Below are 7,855 nucleotides of genomic sequence, written 5' to 3' on the forward strand. Positions count from 1 at the left end.
GCCCACTCCTCATAACAGATCTCTCCAGATCCTTCAGGTTTCGGGGCTGTCGCGGGGCTATTACGGACTTTCAGCTCCTCCAAAGATTTTCTATTGGGTTCAGGTCTGGAGACTGGCTAGGCCACTCCAGGACTTGAGATGCTTCTTACGGCGCCACTCCTTAGTTGCCCGGCTTGTGTGTTTTGGGTCGTTGTCATGCTGGAGGACCCAGCCACGACCCATCTTCAATGCTCTTACTGAGGGAAGAGGTTGTTGGCCAAGATCTCGCGATACATGGCCCCATCCATCCTCCCTCAATACGGTGCAGTCATCCTGTACCCTTTGCAGAAAAGCATCCCCAAAGAATGATGTTTCCACCTCCATGCTTCACGGTTGGGATGGTGTTCTTGGGGTTGTACTCATCCTTCTTCTTCCTCCAAACACGGCGAGTGGAGTTTAGACCAAAAAGCTCTATTTTTGTCTCATCAGACCACATGACCCGCCCATTCCTCCTCTGGTATCCAGATGGTCATTGGCAAACTTCAGACGGGCCTGGACATGCGCTGGCTTGAGCAGGTGGACCTTGCGTGCGCTGCCAGGATTTTAATCCATGACGGTGTAGTGTGTTACTAATGGTTTTCTTTGAGACTGTGGTCCCAGCTCTTCTTCAGGTCATTGACCAGGTCCTGCCGTGTAGTTCTGGGCTGATAACTCACCTTCCTCATGATCATTGATGCCCCACGAGGTGAGATCTTGCATGGAGCCCCAGACCGAGGGTGATTGACCGTCATCTTGAACTTCTTCCATTTTCTAATAATTGCGCCAACAGTTGTTGCCTTCTCACCAAGCTGCTTGCCTATTGTCCTGTAGCCCATCCCAGCCTGTTGCATGTCTACAATTTTATCCTGATGTCCTTATACAGCTCTCTGGTCTTGGCCATTGTGGAGAGGTTGGAGTCTGTTTGATTGAGTGTGTGGACAGGTGTTTTTTATACACAGGTAACGAGTTCAACAGGTGCAGTTAATACAGGTAATGAGGGAGAACAGAGGGGCTTCTTTAAAGAAAAACTAACAGGTCTGTGAGAGCCGGAATTCTTACTGGTTGGTAGGTGATCAAATACTTATGTCATGCAATAAAATGCAAATTAATTACTTAAAAATCATACAAGTGATTTTCTGGATTTTTGTTTTAGATTCCGTCTCTCACAGTTGAAGTGTACCTATGATAAAAATTACAGACCTCTACATGCTTTTTAATAGGAAAACCTGCAAAATCGGCATGTATCAAATACTTGTTCTCCCCACTGTATATATTATATTTACCCTTCAACTGTAAATGCAACATCACACACACACACATCCAACCCCCCCCCCCCAGCCCCCCACTTACGATGAGTGGTCCTTTATTGTTCTCCGGTACTTCTTCCAGGGCGAAGACGTAGACGCTGAGGCAGCCAGGAGTAGAGGAAGGCAAACACACGATGGTGACGAAGAACTCAGCCGAGGATGAGTTACCAACCAGGAAGAGACGCTCGGACCTGCAGTTGGCGGTCAAGGTTGGACCTGAAAATGGAGACAGAGGAGCAGGCGATTCTCAATCAATCTATCAAACACATATACACTACTTGACCAAAAGTATGTGGACACCTCTTCAAATTAGTGGATTTGGCTATTTCAGTCACACCCGTTGCTGACAGTGTATTTAAATCGAGCACACCGCCATGCAAATCTCCATAGACAAACATTGGCAGTAGTTTGAAGAGCTCAGTGACTTTCAACGTGGGCCGTCCGTCATAGGATGCAACCTTTCCTATCGGTCAGTTTGGTAGCATGAGCGCGAAAAAACGTCTGTCCTCCACTCACTACCGAGTTCCAAATTGTCTCTGGAAGCAACGTCAGCACAATAATTGTTCATTCGGGAGATCATGAAATGGGTTTCCATGGCCGAGCAGCAGCACACTAAGTTCACCAAAGCCCATTTCAGCAGCTGTCACAAAGTGCGTCCATCTGACATTCAGTATCATGAACTTCTGTATCATGCCAGTTCTGAACACTTCATATATGCATTGCTCATGCCTTCTGACACTGATCATCCACCTGACATGTCTGTACATGGCCACGACATCTGTATATGTCACTGACATGATGTCTGCATTCGACACATCATGACATTCGACAGCTGTATCATGAACACTGACATCTGTATCAACATCACATCTGTATTCAAGTACATGCTGGACATGCTGTACATTGACCATCTGACATCTGTAGACAGTGACATCTGACATCTGTATGCATGACATGCGACATTCTGGTAACATGACAGTCTGAACTTTTGGCATCTCTTGATTCATGGACTAGTCTGACGATCATCTATCAAGGCTGATGTCAGACATGTAGCGGACCAGTTCGTTGCATGACATGCTGACATCCTTGTCAGACATTCTGACATTCTTTGCATGACATGCGACAATTCTGCCGGACACTGACAAAGTCTGATCAGACTCGGATCTTCATGAACGACACTGCTGCATTCGACTCTGTAGTCATGACATCGACATTCAGTGTATCATGACATGTCTGACATGTCTGGTGATTCATGACATTCGCTAGTACAGGAAAGAGAGTGTGGGTGAAACAACACTCACTGGATGCTGAAGACTGGCGTTAACTTCCTGGATGTGACGGCCGATGCTTAGATCAGGGAAACTAACACAATTTGACGGAAGCAGGACACACCAGTGCTGTCACATTAAGCAGCAAAACACAGGCTGTGTATGCACTAAATAGGCTACTGACCGAGGCGTAGGACTGACCTATCTACATAGTGCCACTTACTTGGACCAGGTCGAGGGGCGTGGGCACCCTTCGCGCCGACTGTAGTGAGTACTGTGGACCAGAGTCGGAGGACGTGTGGCACCCTATTCCCTAGACATAGTGCACTACTAGTGGAAACAGAGTCGTAAGAAAACTATGCCACCCTAGGGGTCCCTACATCGTGCACAACTGTGGGACCAGGAGTCGTAGGACTGGGCACCCTATGCCCTGACAGAGAGCCTACTGGGGACCGAGGCAGGGAGGACTTGCACCCTGAGTCCTACAGAGTGCACGACGGCTGACCAGAGCGCCAAAATCCCTGCTGCAGTGTGTGCAAACCTGGTCAAGAACTACAGGAAACGTATGATCTCTGTAATTGCAAACAAAGGTTTCTGTACCAAATATTAAGATCTGCTTTTCTGATGTATCAAATACTTATGTCATGCAATAAAATGCAAATTAATTACTTAAAAATCATACAATGTGATTTTCTGGATTTTTGTTTTAGATTCYGTCTCTCATAGTTGAAGTGTACCCATGATAGAAATTACAGACCTCTACATGCTTTGTAAGTAGGAAAACCTGCAAAATCGGCAGTGTATCAAATACTTGTTCTCCCCACTGTATTTGCACTTTAATCCCTTTTTTATTTCCTCACATTTATGTTCACCGTTTGTAGCAGTCGATTTTGAACATTTGACTTCATCCCGTCTTCCTGTGTGTATTTACCGTAGAGATCCTATACATCGCTAGCGTCTGATGTCACAGACCCGTATAGCTTTAGAACGTGCTGATCATGGCGGCCATCTTGAGCAAGTGTTCTATATGTCATTGTATGAGTTTGACCTCGTTTCCTGTGTGTGTGTGTGTGTCTACCTTCCGCTGCAGGACTTTGGCGTGACGTGTGTGTTCACCTTCATGTGGTTGGTCAGTTCAGCTGCGTGGGCTAAGGGCCTGTCGGATGTCAAGGCGTCCACGGACCCTGGGAAGGTGGTGGATCTGATCTCAGCCTGCGACGAGGAAGGGAACCGCTGTCGTGAAGTTCACGACCCCGTCATGTCTGGACTCAACACCTCCGTCGTGAGTGTCTGCTTTTAACAGCTAGGTTTAGCTTCAACGCTTTAACAGTATATTGTAGCGGTGATCTTACCTTGTTCGGTTGCAGTACAATAATATTCTCTCTTACATTACATTCATTGTAACAGAGATGTTACATTACATTCATTGTAACAGAGAGGTTACATTACATTCATTGTAACAGAGATGTTACATTACATTCATTGTGTAACAGAGATGTTACACTACATTCATTGCAACAGAGATGTTACATTACATTCATTGTGTAACAGAGATGTTACATTACATTCATTGTAACAGAGATGTTACATTGCAACAGAGATGTTACATTACATTCATTGCAACAGAGATGTTACATTACATTCATTGAATTGAGAAACAATACCTTTCAAATCTTTGAAAATGATCATTAAAACATTGAAAAGAGAATTAGATATGATTAATCAGCAGAATCCATGCTTTTAAATATAACCCTCTCATGTGGGATTGTTGACATCTCCCACATCTTGTTGATCTCCCTGGATCCTTGTTAATGTCACGAGAGATCTCCCTGGATCCTAGTTAATATCACGAGAGATCTCCCTGGATCCCTGTTAATGTCATGAGAGATCTCCCTGGATCCCTGTTAATGTCATGAGAGATCTCCCTGGATCCTTGTTAATGTCAATGTCAGAGAAGGTTCCCTGGATCTTAGTTAATATCACGGAGATCTGGCTTGGATCCTGTTTAATGTCTGAAAAGATCTCCTGTATCTGTTTAAATGTCATGAGAGATTCCCTGGATCCTTGTTAATCAGAGAAGATCTCCCTGGGATCCTAGTTTAATATCACGAGAGATCTCCTGGATCCCTGTTAATCGAGAGACTCTCTGGATCCTGTTAATGTCTGAGAGATTCCCTGGATCTTGTTATGTCATTGCAGAGATCTCCCTGGATCCTGTTAATTGCATGGAGCTTCCTGGACTGTTAATGTCATGAGAGCTCTCCCTGGATGCTGTATATATGAGCGATCTGGGTTTGTTAAATGATCATCAGAGATCTCCCTGGATCCTTCGTTAATGTCATGAGATCTGGATCCTGTTTTGATTGATGGTTCCTGAGATATAGAATCTCCCTGGATCCTTGTTAATGTCCGTCAACTACGAGTCGGGAGGAACTCTGGATCCTTTAATTCCCTAGAATTTTGGAACCATTGCATATGGTAAGGCCTATGACTAGCGTATGCAATGTAGTGGATATAGGCCCAGTTCTGTATTCAATCAACTTGTATTTGTCACATGCGCTGAATACAACAGGTAGATGCATAGGAGAACTACTTCCCGAATGCATAGTGCCAATGTAAAGTTTGGTGTAGGAGGAAAATGTTCGGGGCTGTCCAATACTGTGTAATATACAGTTAATTCGGAAGGTATTAGACCCTTGACTTTTTCCACATTTTGTTAGTACACAGCTTATTCTACAATGGATCAAATTGTTGTTTTTATTTCACTCATAAATTACACACAATACCCATCATATTAATGACTCACAATACCCCATAACTGAAACATCAAATACCCCATAAGGACATCACATACCCCTAATGACATCACAATACCATAAGGACAATAAATACCCGTAATGACATGACATACCCCTAATGACTCACAATCCCATAATGCACATGGACAATACCCATAATGAATCACAATACCCATAATCATGACATGACACGATACCCAAATGACATCAAATACCCATAAGTCACAATACCGTAGAGATACCCATTATGACATCAATACCCATAACATGACAATACCATATGACATCACAAACATAATTGACATGACCCTCAATTACAATCATCCATATAGGAATCACAATACCCGTAATGACATCACAATACCCATATGGCAAAGCAAAAGGTTTTAGATTATAAATAATTATTTTTATAAAACCCCTGGGAACATTAATTACAGTATATTTAGTATCAAAGCCTTTCCTCAGTATTGTTGACGACCTTGGCGCGATTACAGCCTCGCATCTTCTTGGGTATGGCGTACAGCTTGCACACCACTGTATTTGGGATATTTCTCCATTCTTCTCTGAGATCTTCTCAAGCTCTGTCGGGTTAGATGGGGAGCGTTGGTGCACAGCTATTTTCAGGTCTCCAGAGATGTTTTATCGATTTGGGCTCTGGCTGGGCCACGTCAAGGACATTCAGAGACTTGTCCTGAAGCCACTCCTGTTTGTTGTCTTGACTTTGTGGTTAGGTTGTTGTCCTGTTGGAAGGTGAACTTCGCCCCAGTCTGAGGTCTGAGCGCTCTGGAGCAGCTTTTATAAGGATCTCTGTACTTTGCTCCGTTTTCCTCTTTCCCTCATCCTGCTCCCCATCCCTGCCGCTGAAAAACATCCCAGCATGATGCTTCACCACGATGCTTCATCGGAAGGATGTTGCCAGGTTTCTCAGACGCTGATGCTTGTTTTTCAGGCAAAGGTTCGATCTTGGTTTCATCAGACCAGAGAATCTTGTTTCTCATGGTGTGAGAGTCTTTAGGTGCTTTTTGCAAACGAAGCGGGGCTGTCATTTGCTTTTTACTGAGGAGTGGCTTCCGTCTGGCCACTCTACAATAAGGCCTGATTGGTGGAGTGCTGCAGATGATGGTTGTCCTTCTGGAAGGTTCTCCACTCTCACACAGAGGAATCTGTAAGCTCTGTCAGAGTGACATATCTGGATTCTTGGTCACCTTCCCTCTGACCAAGGCCTTTCTCCCGATTGCTCAGTTTTGGCCAGGCGGCCAGCTTATGGTGAGAGTCTGTATTTCTAAACTTCTTCCATCTAAGAATAATGGAGGCCACTGTGTCTTGGGTACTTCAATGCTACAGAAATGTTTTGGTACCCTTCCAGATCTGTGCCTCGATACAATCCTGTGCGGAGCTCTAGGGACAATTCTTTGACTCACATGCTTGATCTTTGCTCGACATGCACTGTCAACTGTGAGACCTTATATAGACAGGTGTGTGCCTTTTCCAATCATATCAATCAATGAATTTACATCGTGTGACTCTAATCAAGTTGTAAGAAACATCTCAAGGATGATCATGGAAACAGGATGCACCTGAGTCAATTTCGGAGTCTATAGCAAAGTGTCTGAATACTTATGTAAATATGGTATTTCTGTTTTTATTTTGTTTAAATTTGCAAACATTTCTAAAAACCGTCTTTCGCTTTGTAATTATGAAGGTATTGGTTGTAATAATGAGTTTTAATGATTTTCCCTTTTAGTATACAAGCTAACACAAAAATGTGGAAAAGTCAAGGGGTCTGCATATATTCAAGAAGTGCACAATATACTCCACAGTACTGTATCTTTTAGAAATATGGGATCTTTCTCTCGTCCTCGTTTCCCCCTCTCTCCCCCCTCTCTCCCCCCTCTCTTCTCTCCCCTTCCCCTCTCGCCCCCTCTCCCCCCCTCTATATCTCTTCTCTCCCCCTCTCTTCCTCCCCAGTATCTACTATACTTCATAGTAATCTTTCACCATTTCTCCTCTCTTCTTCCTTCCAGTGTTTTGGATTCATGAACCTGGTGTGTGGGGAGAACGATACTCGTTTAAGGGAAGGCTCTCCGGCCCTCGAAAGCCGCCCGCCACGGAACGGCAGCAGACGGGTGAGCAGGACCCGTCAGGGTTCAGGGGCTACCAGCCAGCGATTACAACCAGCAAGCAGGGCTACAACCAGGAGGGGGAAGTACGGACGGCCCCCACTCTTCGCCAATCAGATGTGAGGGGGGGAGAGGAAGTGTGGGCCTGTGGCGACTGTGAGTCACATTATTATTTACTTTGGTTATTAGAACAGTGAATGCATATTGATCTTATGAAGGGTGATTATGAGTGTGATTTTTGAGGTGTTATGAATCATATTTTTGATTTTATTGATATTTAATTTTATAAAAAAAAATCTTTAAACTCTGTTTTAATTAAGCTTTATTAATTAAACATTCAAGAC

General features: G+C 44.2%; 1 pseudogene; it reads left to right on the forward strand.

Moving 5' to 3' along the window:
- Positions 1–7,855, forward strand: part of LOC112076531 (synaptophysin-like) — a 26,685-nt pseudogene that overhangs the window by 10,753 nt on the left and 8,077 nt on the right.

The sequence above is a fragment of the Salvelinus sp. IW2-2015 genome, unplaced genomic scaffold, assembly GCF_002910315.2.
Source record: "Salvelinus sp. IW2-2015 unplaced genomic scaffold, ASM291031v2 Un_scaffold3815, whole genome shotgun sequence".
NCBI lineage: Eukaryota > Metazoa > Chordata > Actinopteri > Salmoniformes > Salmonidae > Salvelinus > Salvelinus sp. IW2-2015.